The sequence below is a fragment of the Choloepus didactylus genome, chromosome 4 (genome assembly GCF_015220235.1).
Source record: "Choloepus didactylus isolate mChoDid1 chromosome 4, mChoDid1.pri, whole genome shotgun sequence".
NCBI classification, from domain to species: Eukaryota; Metazoa; Chordata; class Mammalia; order Pilosa; family Megalonychidae; genus Choloepus; species Choloepus didactylus.
In genome coordinates this window covers 109,695,110-109,713,813 of record NC_051310.1, presented here as the reverse complement: position 1 = coordinate 109,713,813, position 18,704 = coordinate 109,695,110, and the positions used below count along the sequence as shown (strand labels likewise).

Sequence of the window (18,704 nt, the reverse complement as noted above, 5' to 3'; positions counted from 1 at the left end):
CTGCAAGGGGCATGGTTTTTTTCCCCTTTTGGCTAACCTCTATCTTCCTTGCTCTGAGACAATTAGCAGCGGGTGCGCGAAAGGCTATCTTCCATGCCAGATATTGCGGTGTTCACACAGTTGATTACTGCTGTGCTTCACTGTGTGGTTCTTGCTGTCATATCTGCAGCCGCTTTGGGGTTTTTTTTAAAAAAGAACTAGTCCACCTCCAAACGCCAACCCATGGTTTCCCCACACCGCAGTGCGGCTGCTGGACATTCAGCCAGCTCACTCACTCGTTTCCAAATGCAGACTCCCGGTTTCACCAAGTGCACGGTCCCTGTGGGTTTAGCAGACCTTGTCCAGCTGGTGCATCGCTGGAACCAGTATTCTGGGTCACTTTCTGGGTTTTAGCTAGTATTTATCACAGAGGTGTTTTTTTGCCCTGTCTCACCTAGCCACCATCTTAGGTTCTCCTAATAGTGTTTTAATACCTGATAGGACTGTTGTCCATCATTATCAGAATTTATCAGAATTCTGAATATTACTGCTTGTTTGTTTTACTGTTAGAAAAATTAGATTCAGTCTGTGTAGATACAAATATGCAGACAAAAACCTATTAAAGTAGGGAAAATCGACACCTTTGACGTGTTAATTGATCCTTCCCATAAATGTGGTGTAAACTTTCTTTTGTTTAAGTCCTTTTTGTGTCCCTCAGGAGTCAAGTTCTCTTGCTGTAGCTCTCGGCCTGGAGTTCAGTCTGCCCCCTGGTGGCCACTGCGGAACTTCTCCAGACTGGATTCCCCACCCCCATCCCCAGGGGACCACAGTGGTATGTCATTAAAAAAAATTATTGAGATGTAATTTACATACAATAAAATGTATCCTCTTCATCAATTTCAACTAAAAAAAAAACATATTAAAAACCCTTAGCTTTTGTTTCAGGAAATTGAGCACACTGACACTAAAAAGGAGGGTGCTCAGCAAGTTTTTTCAGGTGCCTGCTTGTGCATCTCAATCAAGGACCGCTTGGTACAGTCCCTGCTGCAGCAGCCTCCCTCTAGTCCCAAACATGCCATCTTTAACCCTTTTTTGGAGTCGGTGATCCCAAAGCATAAAGGGATTTTGGAAGAAGCCCCTTGGAGGCCGATGAGCCCAGGTGGGCAGTTCAGGGTGGGACAGGAGAAAGGGTGCTGCACTCAGGGAAAGGCTTTGGGGCATCTGCACCGTGGCCCATCCAGTATCCAGCTGGCAGGCTCGGTCTTCTAGCTTTTGTGAGACTCAGTTTCTGCAAATATGACAAAGGGATAGTACCACCTGCTTAGTCTACCTCTCGGATTGTTATAAGGGTGAAATGAGATAGAAGATGTGAAAGGTTTCAATAAAGCCAAAAGATAATGAAAATATAAGAAATTATTATTAAGCATATAAGGAAAATGAAATGCAGAGATACCAAGGCCCCTTGTACCCAAGGTAGCCTTTGTTTTGATTTGGTGGCACCAATCAAAAGCGCTCTGAATACCATCTGACAAGCTCTACAGAGTGTACTCTCTGTGCCAACTATTGTGTAAAGATGTGAACAAAAGGTATGGTGATCATGCTGCCTTAAAGAAACTCACTTTCTAGTGAGGAAATGTATTTATTTTTCAGAAGTAAAATAGATCCTTGTGTGCTGGTTACATGGGTGTGATCAGTTTTTGAAAATCTGTCAAGATGTACAATGAAGATTTGTGTACTTTTCTGGAGTCATGTTAGATTCAGTGAGGAGTTAACAAAAAATAAATTGGATTCATTTTAACTTTGTGTTTGTAAGATGCATTCACATATTTGAATGTAGCATTGCATTTCCCCATATGTATGCACCACAATTTAGTTGTCCATTTTACTAGTGATGGACATTTGGGTTGTTTTCAGTTTGGAGAAGTTGCAAATGATGTTGCTATGAATAACATGTATTCTTGTACTTTACAAGAATAGCATGTACATTCTTTTACATATTGTACACATATCCTTATATTGGGTCACATGCGTACACATTTCTTTGTGAGTGGAACAGCTGGGCACTAGGCTATGGGTATCTCCAAACGTACTAACAACACTAAATTGTTTTTTGAAGCAGTTGCTCCAATTCTCCTTCCCACCATCAGTGTATGAGAGTGCTCCATATTATCACTGACAACTGGTGTTGACAGACATTTAGATTTTTGCCAGGCTAGCCAGTGTGTTGTGATATCTCGTTGTGGTTTTACTTTTATTTTCCTGATGTTGAGCACCTTTTGCTATGTTCATTAGCCTTTTGAGTTTCCTTTTTTTTTTGTGAAGTGCTTCCTCACGACTTTTGTCCATCTCTCCATTGGGTTTTGCTTTCCTTATTGATTTGGGTTGATATTACTTAAGAATTTGGGGTCGAGGCTAAGTGGACAGATACCCAGGATGGTCCAATGGAAAGAAGTTATAGCTTTAACATCCCTGAGGTGAACAGCTATGCTTTCTCAACATGTCCCTGGGAAGAATGGACTTACCAATTACATTTTTATTATTGATTTCTATCTTAACTGCATTATAGCCAATTCTTTGAAATTTGTTGACATTTTATTAATGGCCTAGTTTACAGTCAATTTTTGTGAAAATTGCATGTGTGTTTGTAAAGCATGTATGTTTTGCAGATGTTCTTTTCATTATTTCAAGTGTGCTCCTCGTGCTGTTCAAATCTGTATCCCTTTTTGTTTTTTCTGTCTGCTTTTTCTACTAGTACTGAGAGGAGTATGTTAAACTCTACCATTGTACTCGTGGGTTTATCTTGTCAACTCTGTCCATTTTTTGCTTTACATATTACAGGAACACATTATTCACCCCATGTGCTATTCCAGGAGACAGGAAGCTCCATGTCTGTCTGGTGATGAACCCACCGTCCTGGGTGCCATGAGGCACTTCCTTCTAGTCCCCCTTTTATAATCCTGCTTCTCTCACTCTACAAAAGGGAGATATGGCAGTCACCCAGTTCACATCTTATTATGCTGCTTTTACCTGGGGTGTAAAAATCCTCAGGAGTGCCAAATGAAAAGTACTCTGGCATGTTAATGATTAGTATTAATCCAAACACCATCAGCTGAAGGTAAGCTTGGTGTTTTTCATTGACTTAGATACTCATGTGTTAAGGGATCAGCATAGTGTTAGGTCATTTTGGGATTTTTGGCATATAACTCAGAAGAAGATAAAAAGAATTGAATGATTTTGTCTAATAAAACTCCTTTCATTTCTATACACTGATATATATAAACATGTTTTCTAAGTACTTACATATATAGAAATAAAACAGGAATAGAATTTATGCTGAACCCTGACTCATTCTAAATATCAGTAATATTTACCAAAGATACATTGAAAAACAAAAGCTCCTGTCATCTCATTAAGAAATATGTGTTATAACAATGCAATTTAAATATATTTAATATATTTTAACATTTTATGTTTAATAAATATAAAATTTTTAAATTATGTTTTAATTTTATGTCAATAATTGCAATGATAAATCAATCTAGAATTTTTTAAACATGGTCATATGAAATTAAGAGATTAAAATCAATTTTCCAATATTTTAGTTGCAGAGAAGGATGATACAATAACTAAAAAAAAACCTTTTGAACAAAAAGATGTATTTTTATGTAAACTTTTGAGTTCAGGCAGAAAAAGGAATGATGTACATTTTCTGTTAAAGATGAACTGTTCACAGTTGATTGTATACCATGGATGACTGTATGGTTTATGAATATATTTCAATAAAACTGAATTAAAAAAAAAAGATGAACTGTTCATGAATATTTTAAATGTAAAGCAGTGGGAATCATACTGCATAGTATTTATTTCCCATTGTATAGATTTAAAAGAACATAACAGTTTCCTTTAAAAATGCCAATTCCTATGAGATACAAGAAATAACTTCTAATGAAAAATTTTAGAGGTTGACTTTTAAAAAATGTAAAATTATTTTAGGGTATGTTTGAGCAAAACAATTCGAAGACCTCTGTCCTAGGGCTGTCTTTGTCCACCTCCTGCACTTGGACCTTTAAACCCAACTGAACTCTTGATGAAATATGAATTTTCTGGGAAGAAGTTTCCTCCTTCAGTAAAAATACTTCAGTATCCTAGAAAGTTTACCATCTGGGAACCCTTCCAAATAATCATCTTCTTTATGTGCCCATAAGGAAAGAGGTGGCTCCTTGCAGCAGTGAGTGCCTCAGAGCTGAAGGATTCAGAAGCAGATGGAACGATGGATTGTGGTCCCTCTCAGAGCTAATAATGTCTTATGATGACCCACCTTGCTCCATCTGGAAAGAATGAAGGAGGAAGGAAAGACAGCAGAGAGACAGCCACTCGCATTTATGATGTGCTTACTGAGCTCAGGTATTTTAACTTGGCTGCTTTCACATATGTTGTTTAATTTTCACAACAATCCATCCTATGGATGAGGAAATGGAGCCTTGGGAAGATTACACAGTTTGTGCAATTTTGTATGGCTTCTTGGTGGTGTTGGGATGAGATCCCAGGCATGTCTGACTTCCCTACGTCCACGTCCTCAGAATCAGAAGATGTGTGTGCCCTTGGGCAAATCACGTAACCTCTCTGTGTTCGAGCTTCATCTGTGAAATGAAATAGTAATGGCTCTTTTGCAGAATTGTGGTCACTCCTACTGAGTTAATGCACAGGGCCCCGCACACAGAAACCCCGAATGTACGAGAGTTGAGTATTCTGACACAGTAACTCTGCTGGCAAAGTGATGGCTGGTGTTTGGGACCCAGACATTTGGGTGCAGAGTTGTCATCTGAAAGTGATAAATTGAGCACTGACTTGCTTTAAACTTTGAGACTGAACAGCTAAGACTGAAGGCGGAAAGATGGCAGTTGCTTCCCTGACCAGTACTAAGTGAAGTGAGGCTAGCTCTTGTTCACTGCATCCTCTCCTAGCCAAGAATTTCTTGCCGTCTACCATTCATGTGTTACCATGAAATAATGTGGCCCCCAGAACCCAGTTTAGCGTTCTGCAGTAGGGGACGTGAAACCCACATTGCCTCACTCAGGTGGGCAGCACCCATAAAAGACACCCTGCCTCTGCTGTTCACATCCAGTTTTTTTAATATTATAAACCAATTTCAGCCCAAGACCATTCTCAGCCTTGCTGCAGATGGTAAGCAGTAACAGAAAAGAGCAAGTAGAAAAGTTCTTTCTAGACATTCTGGTCTGCCGCAAATCTCACTTGGAGAATGTGGACTATTAATTTTGAAATCATTATTCATATAACCATCATGATCTTTTATACATTTGTTATTCAAAGGACTAATGTGTGTGTGTCCTACAAAAGCAAAACATGACCGTCTTGAACCTTTCAACTAAGGAAAGTTCTCAGATAAAATAGCTTCCTCGAGCCATAGGTGTTATTTGGGCGCCCCCTGGTGGCCAACAACTTTTTTTTGTCATTTGTTTCTCAAAGCTGGCTGCACGTTAACAAAATCTGATATAAAAGGTCTGTGGAGGGCATGGACATTGGTATTGTACAAGCAAACAAACAAACGAACCAAACACTCCAAAGGTGGTTCTCGTATGAAGCCAGGCTTCGGAACCACTATGCTGCAGAGATTTCATTTAAAATTACTGATTACTTTTATTGATTCATTTCACAAATATTTGAGTTTCTACTATGTGCTAAGCACTCTGAAAGGCGCTGATGACCAAAAAAGACCAGTTCCTGTCCTCATGTAAATTAGGACATGTATCTATTAGTAAAACAATTGCACAATTCTCTAATAATTATTAGAGTTAAGAAGAGGGCAGCCTGAGCTCATCTGGGAATGATGGAAAGGTTCCCCGAGGAATTGACTTTTGAAGTGAGATCTGCAGAGTGAGTTGGAGTAAATTAGGCCAGATGACGTACTGAACTGGCCAACTAATTGCCCCACTCATCCTTGTCCTTCCTTGACAAGTGGCCCCTAGAAGTGGAGCCAGGCCTTCCGTGACATGCCACTGGTTTCTTCCCCAAGCGGGCAAGCATATCCCAGGCTGACTATAGACAAGTACTTATTCATTCCATTGGGTTAACATGAGAAAACATTAACAACAGGGAAGGGATGGCTCTAGGGACAGTCAAAGGTGAGTGGAGGAGGTGGGTAGAGAAGGAGGACAAGATGGAGACTGAAAAATCAAAGAAAGGTAGATTAGAACAAGAAGGTGCCATGTTTTACCAAGTGCATTGGCAGAGGCAGATAATACACAGTGCTGGTGACTCTGGCCCAGTAAATTCACTCTTAGGAAGTTACCCTAGAGAATTATGTGTTCAGGTATGTGGAGAGTCAAGAGAACGGGAACACACTGGGCTTAAATAATGGGATCATAGCCCCTTCAGGAGGAGAGGTTTCTTTTTGAGAGAGGAGGTGTCAGCATTGGATGGCAGGTTGTCTCAGTGGCTGCATTACCATTGATCTCTCCTTGTGCGACTGTGTAAAGCAGATTCATGTGTAGAAAACTTTCTGTATAACACCTCTTCCATCCTTTTAATTTCAAGTGAATTCAGCACACTTGTTGAGCACCTGCTGTTGCAAGGTTTCAGCAGAAATGAAGAACTGCATTATGAGTGAGGGTTTAGTTAGACCTGGCTCCCTGCCCTCCAGCAACATGGTCTAGAGAGGAAGGCTGACACACAACTGCAAATACAGTAATTATAATGACATAAATAATATTATATTAGGTATAAGAAAGTATTATGAGAAGAAAGGAAAAGCTAAATAATAGTGATTAAATAAGTGTGTGTGAGGGAGATACCTAGACGATATGACATTTGAACAAAATTCTGAAGAATTAACTGAATTTTTGATAGATTTGTGGTATGGGTGGGGAGAAGGCCCTTCTGCTTTAAGGAAAGAATAGCATGAGGTTTTATTTATTAAGTTATACTGAGCACCCACTGAGCACATTGCTAGATACTATGTGTGCTACGAAGTATGAGAACTTTCCTCTATGAAAGGAAACAAAACACACCCAAAGGAGAAAAGTTTGTATGATATTAAATTACATTGTGTAACCAGGTGTCAGTTGACAGCAGGAACCAGGGAGAAGCCAGAGGTGCTGCCCAAAATATTTGCAGCAAATTAGGTAGTAGAAAAAATCCTGCTGAGGGCAAAGGGAGCCTTTTCTCAGGCTTCCAGATTAAAAACATTTATTGTTTCATAATGTTATAAGAACCAAACCTGAAAACACTTTGGCAAAAAACTCAAGTATAAAAGGGTAAAAAAGTCAAAGCCTCTCTTTGCCATCCCCAACTGTCCTCCAATCCCACATCCTGCCCAGAGAGAATCATTCCCAGAGATCCTCCCAGAATTTTATGTATGCATTTACATACAAATACGAACATTCAGGAATAAATAGTTTTTTGTTGTTGTCTCTATGTCTTTTACATATATGCCAACATTCTGAAGATTTCCTTCAACTTATTTTTGAAACTCCATTATATTGAGGGATCTTTACATATCAGTACATTTAGATAAACCTCATTATTTCTCATTAGTAGTATGTAGTTTGGGTGCATTTCAGGTATTTAATGATTCCCATCTGATTAACCATACAATGGACACCTCACTAAGGTTCTACTTCATTGGTACAACAACAATAACAATAACCACTTTGGATTTAGTGAGTGAAGACCAGTCTTAAACCACCCCTCTGGAGAGTCCCGTAGTCAATTCCGGGTCTAAGTTAATTCTCAGATCCAGAATAAAGGGGAAACTGGGAACCCTTGAAGAAAAACCCAGTAATGGCACCACAAGGGTGAACTGAGCATCTTACTTCAAGCCTTCCCCAAAGGAACTGGTGGTCATTGATTAAGTAACTATACACTGAGAAAAAATAAATATCAAAATCTTTGGGGATTACTGGATTATGGCTCTGAAAGCCACTGTGTCCATCAGTGAGGGTGGGGCTCGTGGTGGGCTGGGGAATAGATGGTGCTTTGGTTCGAATCTACTTCACTGTGGGCTCATTGTGATGGTGACTCTAAAGACATTCGAGGATGTATGGGATGGGGAAGAAGGGGGCTGGGTAGAGCCCTCTGTGTCATTAAAAAAGTGAAAGAAATGAAGATTAAAACAAGATACCTATTTTACCAAGCTGTTTGGTAAATCAATACATTGTTGATGGGATGGAAACCAGTGTTTTCTTTTTGACTCAGCAATCCCATTATAGGAATTATTCCATGAACTACTCTCACAGATATGTAGAGAGAGGAGAAGAAAATGAGAGAAGCTGGTAAACTTCTATTTTACTCAAATAATGGAATTATAGAACCCCCTAGGGTAAGATGGTTTGAACCCATCCCAAATTCCTGAGTGTTGGATTAGATATACTTAAAAACTGGCAGAATTGAACACTGGATCCCTAGTGAGTGGAGTGAGAGCTATTATGGTGTGAAAGACCTGGACCTCTCCTTTATACCAAATCAAAAAGCAATAATGCATTCCTGGAAGAATCACAGACATTAGTGCCACCACCGAAAAACTTGAAAGATGCAGGAGTGATGATTTCTATCAAATCTGTAAGTAACCTGACAATATCACTGATGTGCAATGTAGAATTCTTGGAGAACCAGACTTTAATTGCATCTCCTTTTATAGGAGTTGTCTCTTTTCCTTGTCCCTGATATGTCATTATACATTTGTCAAGTGCTTTTTCCCTTTATTCCAAACAGCAGTTGATACTAGAAGTAGTTTGCTTTCGTAGAGCAGGGACTGAAGAATGCTTTCAACATCTTGCCTCAGGCTTGCATCAGCTCCATGGTTTTGTGCTTCAGTTTTGTACTTGGAAACTTGACCATCTTACAAACTCCCGGAACACAGTGCTAGTCCCCTGCCCTGATGTCACCATGCTAAGAGGGCCTGATGAGGAGGGAGGAGCAGGTCCCTTGGCTGACTTAGTAAGGCACATGCATTCTGAGCTGCATCCCAAGAAAATTCAAGGGACTACCACATCAATAAAGTTCCTGGGCCCAGTAGTTTGGGCTATATTGGATACTTGTACCAAACGAAAGACAAGTTACTTCATCTTGTGCCCTCCTACACTCTAGACAAGGATACAGTACTTTACAGGCACCTTTGGAGAAGCAAATGCTGGCCAACTTTCAGTGATCCCAGAGGGGGAAAAAAAAAGTTTCTCAAGCTACGTGATGCTGCAGTGAAATCAATCTGCCACCTTGTCTTTTTTTTTTTTTAATTGTTGTAACACACACACACACATAAGATGAATTTGCCATTTTAGTCATTTTAATTACTTTTACAATATTGTGCTATCATCACCACCTTCCAATACTAAAACTTTTTCATCACCCAAAATGCCCATTAAGCAGTAATTCCCCATTCTGCCTACCACTAGTCCCTGGTAACCTCTAATCTACTTTCTGTTTCTATGAATTTGTTTATTCTAGGTATTTCATATAAGTGGAATCAAACAAAATTTGTCCTTTTGTTTCTGGCTTATTTCACTCAACATAATGTTTTCAAGTTTCATCCATGTTGTAGCATGTATCAGAACTTCACTCCTTTTTTTTTAATTCATTTTATTGAGATACATTCATATACCATGCAGTCACACAAAACAAATTGTACATTCGATTGTTCACAGTACCATTACAATCCCTGACATCTTCATTACCACACACTCAAAAAAAATAACAAGAATAATAATTAAAGTGAAAAAGAGCAATTAAAATAAAAAAGAACACTGGGTGCCTTTATTTGTTTCTTTGTTTGTTTGTTTCCTTCCCCCATTTTTCTACTCATCCACCGATAAACTGGGCAAAGGGGAGTGTGATCCATATGGCTTTCCCAATCACATTGTCACCCCTCATAAGCTACATTTTTATACAATCATCTTCAAGATTCAAGGGTTCTGGGTTGTAGTTTGATAGTTTCAGGTATCTACCACCAGCTACCCCAGTTCATTAGAACCTAAAAAGTGTTGTCTATATTGTGCGTAAGAGTGCCCACCAGAGTGACCTCTCAGCTCCTTTTGGAATCTCTCTGCTATTGAAGCTTATTTCATTTCCTTTCACATCCCCCTTTTGGTCAAGAAGATGTTCTCCGTCTCATGATGCCAGGTCTACATTCCTCCCCGGAAGTCATATTCCATGTTGCCAGGGAGATTCACTCCCCTGGGTGTCTGATCCCACGTAGTGGGGAGGGCAGTGATTTCACCTTTCAAGTTGGCTTAGCTAGAGAGAGAGGGCCACATCTGAGCAACAAAGAGGCATTCAGGAGGAGGCTCTTAGGCACAATTCTAGGGAGGCCTAGCCTCTCCTTTGCAGCAACAGTCTTCCCAAGGGCAAGTCCTGTGGTAGAGGGCTCAGCCCATCAAACCACCAGTCCCCTATGTCTGTGAGCACATTAGCAACCATCGAGGTGGGAAGCCCAATACCCCTGTATTCTCCACCAGCTCCTCAAGGGTGCTTTGCATATTTTTTTCCTTGTTTTTGTTTGTTTGTTTGTTTTGTTTTGTTTTTTAATTAACTTTTTTAAATCAACTGTATACAAAATAAAAAATAAATAAAATTTAAAAAACATACAATAAAAAAACATTTCAAAGAGACCATAACAAGGGAGTAAGAAAAAGACAACTAACCTAACTGCTTTACTTCCAACATGTTCCTTTTCTACCCCAAGAAAGTAACCTTATATAGCAACATTTCTGTGAACTTGTTCCTACTATATCCATCAGAAATTAACAGACCATAGTCATTCCTGGGCATTCCCAGAACGTTAAATTTACCCACGATAGCTTATCTGTTCTTATTGGATTATCGTTCCCCCTTCCTTAATTGCTCTCTATCACTAGTTCTCCAACATTCTACATTTTAAACCATTTGTTTTACATTTTTCAAAGTTCACATTAGTGGTAGCATATAATATTTCTCTTTTTGTGCCTGGCTTATTTCGCTCAGCGTTATGTCTTCAAAGTTCATCCATGTTGTCATATGTTTCACGAGATCATTCCTTCTTACTGCTGTGTAGTATTCCATTGTGTGTATATACCACATTTTATTTATCCACTCATCTGTTGAAGGACATTTGGGTTGTTTCCATCTCTTGGCAATTGTGAATAATGCTTCTATGAACATTGGCGAGCAGATATCTGTTCGTGTCACTGCTTTCAGATCTTCTGGGTATATACCGAGAAGTGCAATCGCTGGATCAAAGGGTAACTCTATATCTAGTTTTCTAAGGAACTGCCAGACTGACTTCCAGAGTGGCTGAACCATTATACAGTCCCACCACAATGGATAAGAGTTCCAATTTCTCCACATCCTCTCCAGCATTTGTAATTTCCTGTTTGTTTAATGGCAGCCATTCTAATTGGTGTGAGATGGTATCTCATTGTGGACTTAATTTGTATCTGTCTAATAGCTAGTGAAGCTGAACATTTTTTCATGTGTTTCTTGGCCATTTGTATTTCCTCTTCAGAGAACTCTCTTTTCATATCTTTTGCCCATTTTATAATTGGGCTGTCTGTATTATGGTCATTGAGTTGTAGGATTTCTTTATATATGCAAGATATCAGTCTTTTGTCAGATACATGGTTTCCAAAAATTTTTTCCCATTGAGTTGGCTGCCTCTTTACATTTTTGACAAATTCCTTTGAGGTACAGAAACTTCCAACCTTGAGGAGTTCCCATTTATCTATTTTTTCTTTTGTTGCTTGTGCTTTGGGTGTAAAGTCTAGGAAGTGGCTGCCTAATACAAGGTCTTGAAGATGTTTCCCTACATTATCTTCTAGGAGTTTTATGGTATTGTCTTTTATATTGAGATCTTTGATCCATTTTGAGTTAATTCTTGTGTAGGGTGTGAGGTAGGTGTCCTCTTTCATTCTTTTGGATATGGATATCAAACTCTCCCAGCCCCATTTGTTAAAAAGACCATTATGACTCAGTTCAGTGACTTTGAGGGCCTTATCAAAGATCAGTCAACCATAGATCTGGGGGTCTATCTCTGAATTCTCAATTCAATTCCATTGATCAATATGTCTATCATTGTGCCAGTACCATGCTGTTTTGACAACTGTGGCTTTATAATAAGCTTCAAAGTCAGGGAGTGTAAGTCCTCCTTTTCATTTTTCTTTTTTAGAGTGTCTTTAGCAATTCAAGGCATCTTCCCTTTCCAAATAAATTTGATTACTAGTTTTTCCAAGTCTGCAAAGTAGGTTGTTGGAATTTTGATTGGGATTGCATCAGATCTGTAGATGAGTTTGGGTAGAATTGACATCTTAATGACATTTAGCCTTCCTATTCATGAACATGGAACATTTTTTCCGTCTTTTAAGGTCCCCTTCTATTTCTTTTAGTAGAGTTATGTAGTTTTCTTTTACATAACTTTTACATCTTTGGTTAAGTTTATTCCTAGGTACTTGATTTTTTTTTAGTTTCTATTGAAAATGGTATCTTTTTCTTGAGTATCTCTTCAGTTTGTTCATTTCTAGCATATAGAAACATTAGTGACTTATGTGCATTAATCTTGTATCCTACTACTTTGCTAAATTTGTTTATTAGCTCTAGTAGTTGTATTGTTGATTTCTTGGGGTTTTCCAGATATAAGATCATATCATCTGCAAACAATGACAGTTTTACTTCTTCTTTTCCAATTTGGATGCCTTTTATTTCTTTGCCTTGCTGGATTGCCCTGGCTAGCACTTCCAGCACAATGTTGAATAACAGTGGTGATAGCGGGCATCCTTGTCTTGTTCCCGATATTAGAGAGAAGGCTTTCAGTCTCTCACCATTGAGTACTATGCTGGCTGTGGGTTTTTCATAGATGCTCTTTATCATATTGAGGAAGTGTCCTTCAATTCCTACCTTTTGAAGTGTTTTTATCAAAAAGGGATGTTGGATTTTGTCAAATGCTTTTTAAGCATCTAGTGAGATGATCATTTGATTTTTCTCTTTTGATTTGTTAATGTGTTGTAATACATTGATTGATTTTCTTATATTTAACCATCCTTGCGTACCTGGAATGGACCCCACTTGGTCATGGTATATGATTTTTTTAATGTGTCTTTGGATTCAATTTGCAAGTATTTTGTTGAGAATTTTTGCATCTATATTCATTAGGGAGATAAGCCTGTAGTTTTCCTTTTTTGTAGCATCTTTGTCTGGTTTTGGTATTAGATTGATGTTAGCTTCATAAAATGAATTAGGTAGTGTTCCATTTTCTTCGATGTTTTGCAAGAGTTTAAGTAAGATTGGTGTCAGTTCTTTTTGGAAAGTTTGGTAGAATTTCCCTGTGAAGCCATCTGGCCCTGGGCATTTATTTGTGGGAAGATTTTGATGACTGATTGGATCTCTTTGTTTGTGATTGGTTGGTTGATGTCCTCTGTTTCTTTGATGGTCAGTCTAGGTTGTTCATGTGTTTCCAGGAAATTGTCCATTTTCTCTACATTATCCAGTTTGTTGGCATACAGTTGTTCAGAGTATCCTCTTATAATTTTTTTAGTTTCTTAGGGATCTGCAGTTATGTCACCTTTTTCATTCATTATTTTGTTTATATGGGTTTTCTCTCTTTTTGATTTTGTCAGTCTAGCTAGGGGCTTGTCAATCTTGTTGATCTTCTCAAAGAAACAACTTTTGGTGTTTCCTCTCTATTGTTTTATTGTTCTTTATGTCATTTATTTCTGCTTTAATCCTTGTTACTTCTTTTCTTCTACTTGGTTTAGGATTGGTTTGGTCTTCATTTTCTAGCTTCTTCAGTTGATCCATTAGTCCTTTGATTTTGGCTCTTTCTTCCTTTTTAATATATGCTTTTAGTGCTACAAATTTCTCCCTCAGTACCGCTTTTGCTGCATCCCATAGGTTTTGGTATGTTGTGTTCTCATTATCATTCGTCTGTATATATTTAGCAATTTCTCTTGCTATTTCTTCTGTAACCCACTGATTGTTTAGGAGCATGTTGTTTAACCTCCAGGTATTTGTGAATTTTCTAAGTCTCTGATGGTTATTGACTTCTAATTGTATTCCATTGTGGTCAGAGAGTGTGCTTTGAATAATTTCAATTTTTTAAAATTTACTGAGGCTTGTTTTATGTCCCAGCATATGATCTATTCTGGAGAAAGTTCTGTGAGCACTAGAGAAGAATGTGTATCCTGGTGATTTGGGATGTAATGTTCTATATATGTCTGTTAAATCCAATTCATTTATCAGATTGTTTAGGTTTTCAGTTTCCTTACTGGTCTTCTGTCTAGTTGATCTATTTATAGGCGAGAGTGATGTGTTGAAGTCCCCCACAATTATTGTGGAAACATCAATTGCTTCCTTTAGTTTTGCCAGTGTTTCTCTCATGTATTTCACGGCACCTTGATTAGGTGCATGAACATTTATGATTGTTATTTCTTCTTGTTGAATTGCCCCTTTTATTAGTATGTAGTGGCCTTCTTTGTCTCTCATAACATCCTTGCATTTAAAGTCTATTTTATCTGAGATTAACGTTGCTACTCCTGCTTTCTTTTGGCTGTAGCTTGCATGAAATATTTTTTTCCATCCTTTCACTTTCAATTTCTTTGTGTCCCTGTGTCTAAGATGAGTCTCTTGTATGCAACATATTGATGGTTCTTTTTTTTTTCTTTGATCCATTCTCCAAATCCTTATCTTTTAATTGGGGAGTTTAATCCATTTACATTCAACGTTATAACCGTGAAGGCATTTCTTGAATCAGCCAACTTATCCTTTGGTTTATGTTTGTCAGATATATTTTTTCCCTCTCTCTCTTAATGTCCTTTAATGTACCCATACTGAATCTCTTTAGTACTGAACCTTTCTCCATGTCTCTCTCTCCTTTCTTTGTTTCTCTGTCGGTAGAGCTCTCTTTAGCATCTCCAGTAGGGCAGGTCTCTTGTTAGCAAATTCTCTCAGCATTTGTTTGTGAAAAATTTAAGCTCTCCCTCAAATTTGAAGGAGAGCTTTGCTGGATAAAGAATTCTTGGTTGGCAAGTTTTCTCTCTCAGACTTTTAAATATGTCATGCCACTGCCTTCTTACCTCCATGGTGGCCACTGAGTAGTCACAACTTAGTCTTATGCTGTTTCCTTTGTATGTGGTGAACTGCTTTTCTCTTGCTGCTTTCAGAACTTGCTCCTTCTCTTCCATATTTGACAGTGTGAACAGAATATGTCTCGGATCCACTCCTTCTTAAGGCTGGATGGTATTCCATAGTATGGATACACCACATTTTGTTTATCCATTCTTCTATTGTTGGACATTTGGGTTGTTTCCCCCCTTTTGGCTATTGTGAATAATGCTGCTAAAACATTGATGTACAAGTATCTTTTTGAGTCTCTGCTTTCACTTCTTTGGGGTATATCCCTAATTGTGGAATTGCTGGGTTATGAGGTAATTCTATGTTTAACTCTTTGAGAAAACACCAAACTTTTCCAAAGTTGCTGCACCATATTTCATTTTCACCGGCAATACATGAGAGTTTCAATTTCTCCACATCCTTGTCAGCACTTGTTATTTTCAGTTTTTTTAAAAAAATAAAAACCACCCTAGGGGGTATCATAGCCATCATTGTGGCTTTGATTTGCATTTCCCTAATGGCACCTACCCTTTTTGGACCCAATATATCCACTGGAGTTTGAAGTGTCTGAGGCAGATGGGGCTCTGGCAAGCCCCAACATGAGAAGTAGAAAGCAGGCTACTATATATACTTGGCATAATACATGTGTTTCCATTGCTATAATTTTCTTGTGACCGTGCTTTTAATTTTGATATCTTCATAGTACCTTTTGCTTTCTAAAAAGTTAAGTCTTTACCCATTGCTTAAAAAAAAATCTCTTGGGCATTCTTGTATACATTTGATTTCCAATTGAGTTTTTGATTACTTATCACATTTAATAAAGAATTTGGGTGGAATTTTTGTTGCTATTAAATTAAATCACCATGGTCAAGGTGTGACATTTTCAGCATCAGAAAAAAATTGTAGTTTATTATAAGAAATTATATCTATTTTTTGAAAATGCTCTATAGCAAATATAAAAAATTTGTATTGATATGCTATTCTCTGTTCCCTCCCCTCTGGGGGAGGCGGTCCTTGAAAGCAGAGAGTGCTAACATGTGCTCCATGATACTGGTATGGCTTGTCACTAAAGGGTAGAAGTTAGCCTGGGAAGAAAACAGGAGGTTTGAAGTAACCGATCCCTGCATTTGACATATGAAACTCCACCCATTATTGTCATTAGCACAATGGACAACTCTGTAACAATACCCAGGGCCTATATAAATATTGGACCTAGATGGAATCAGGCCTACAGATGTGCACTGCAGATATGCAACATCAGTGCAAAGTGTTCAAATATCTGCATTAGGTCTCTTCCCATCCCTTGCAGTTAACTCTTGGGATTATTTCTGGTGCCCATGAGCCTGCAGGGACTGGGCACTAGGTCCTGAAGTTTGCTGCTTCTGCTCTACCTCCCAACAAAACCTTGGCTGTGCTCACTGAATAGCCTTTCAGAGGGACCTCACAGTTTATAAGGGAGCTGTCAGGAGGGGTTCAGACATTGATTTATACTTGGAAGTATTAAAAGAAAACATTTGGGAGCACTCCAGCTACTTCTGTGCAAAATAATTTTTTACACATGAAAGCCATTTTGACTTTTAAACCAAGAATTCTTTCCTCCCAAGTTGCAGCTGAAATTATAGACCTAAACCTTTCAAAACTTGAATTACACTAGGAAGCTGAACAAGAACAGATGGTGAGAGATGGTTTTGAAATAGGGAAAAGTACTGCCATCCAAGTTAGAAGAACAAAGTTTAAGTTTCAGCACAGTTAATTTCTAACTGTATGACCTTGGGCAAGTCACTTGACCTCTCTGTGCCTCAAATTCCATTTGTAAAATGGCAGAGCTGCAACCTGGGTCACACTTTACTATCATGAGAATTAGATGAGTGAAAAGACTTAGAAACAGAATAGAAAAAAAGTTAACATTAAAGCAAATACATGCAACTGTCAGGTTATCTTATTGCCACATCCTCAACCAGATTTGGGGATGGGCAGTATTTTCCAAAGAGCTTCTTTAAGGTGAGCAAATAGGAATGAGAACAAGAGCTAGACACCATTCCCTATTTGAGTAATCTTCCGTGTCCATGGCACAAACAACTCAGTTGCTGGGACAGTGCCCTGCACCCTACATCACAGTGAGGAGAGCACCCAGGGTTGCAGGTCTCTGAAGTGATATCTGAATAATGTGAGGAGGGATGAATTTGGGTGATCATGGATATTCATTTCCTGTCCTTTCCATAGCTTAGCAAAGTGCAAGAAGTCTACGGGTCTGAGTTAGCTCAATGATAAAACAGACTGATCCCAGTCATTGTGCTCTGAAAGGGGTCCCCCTTTCTAACATAGCCTCTTCCTCAACTGGGCAACTTCTGCAGTACCATAGAGATGTGGACGTTACCTGTTGCTTTGGCCCTCTGGGTATGTGGAGGGTTATGAGGCAGGGTCCCTCATTTCTAAGAGGCTGCCCAGAGAGTGTCCAATCCAGCCTGGCCTGCTCCAAGCCCATCTCTCATGGAATAATGAGAGTTCAGGGGACTAGGGACCTCTGATCCTTCCAGACATGCACGATTTCCTCCAATAAACTCTTTTGTATTTGGCGTTAATAGTGTGACTGTCCAGATCCCAAATAACATTCAAGACTTTCACTCCCAAGCAAAATTTATCTGAGTGGTGAACTGAAATTAGGGGAATGGGGAGTCTCAGCCCTGCCTCCTGGCCACCCCCCACCCCTGTCCCCCCAACCTTTCTTGTGAGCGCTTGGTGAAAAAGAGCTTTTGACTGTCTGTTGCAGTAGACAGACTAGCTCACACTTGGCCTTTAATAGTTTCCTAAAATTTTAGCTGATTTCTTCTCATCCGCTTGCACGGTAGCCATCTCCTTGAAGACCTGTGCTTTGTGCCCTGGCTCCTTGGTTGGGGCTTGTCCCTCTCTGGAATGCTGGTAAACTTCAGCTCTCTGATGGACTCAAGGAAAGTTGTGATTTTATAGTTTGTCTAGCTTTTTCTCTTCTTATGGTAGGACATACATTATTTCCAGCTTTCTGCATCCTAAGTGGAAGTAGAAGGAAAAGATTTATTTTGTATAACATTAAAAAATGAATGTCCTTAGCTTGCTGAAATTGCTTTAAAAGGTTTTTCTTCCTTTCCCCATAACATGCCTCTGTGAGTCTGGGTCCTCTAAAATGAGTGTTATTAAAACAAAACACAGAAACAATTTACATATACGTTAACCTCTGTGAATAGAGTTGGTCACTAATTCAATCTAGTTTGGGTACATTTATAAACAAGAACAAGCTCATTTCTCACATTAAAAAACTATAAATATTGACATCCATAGTGTTCATTGAAAGTGTCCTTACAGGTGGTAAATATAGGAAATTCTTATTTCTCATAAATTTTGTATAGTTACAATGGTGAAATGACAAAAAGTTATGAGTGTAATAATGATTCTCTATATGAATTGTCCATATGTATACCTTTAATAATGTGCACAATTTTATAATCATTTTCTTTTTCCACGTTATTCGTTCTGATTATGTTTATTAAAATATGTTTGTCCATTGAATTTAATAAAAGTTGGAGATTGTATTTTGCATGTCTGTTTCTTTTCCTTTCTTTTTTATAAACTTGATCTTAGAACAGTTTTATATTTACAGA

At 38.5% G+C, this 18,704-nt stretch overlaps 1 pseudogene; it reads left to right on the top strand.

The window, feature by feature from the left end:
* LOC119532763 overlaps positions 1–1,248 on the top strand; it is a 36,828-nt pseudogene extending 35,580 nt beyond the window's left edge.
* The last annotated feature ends 17,456 nt before the right edge of the window (positions 1,249–18,704 follow it).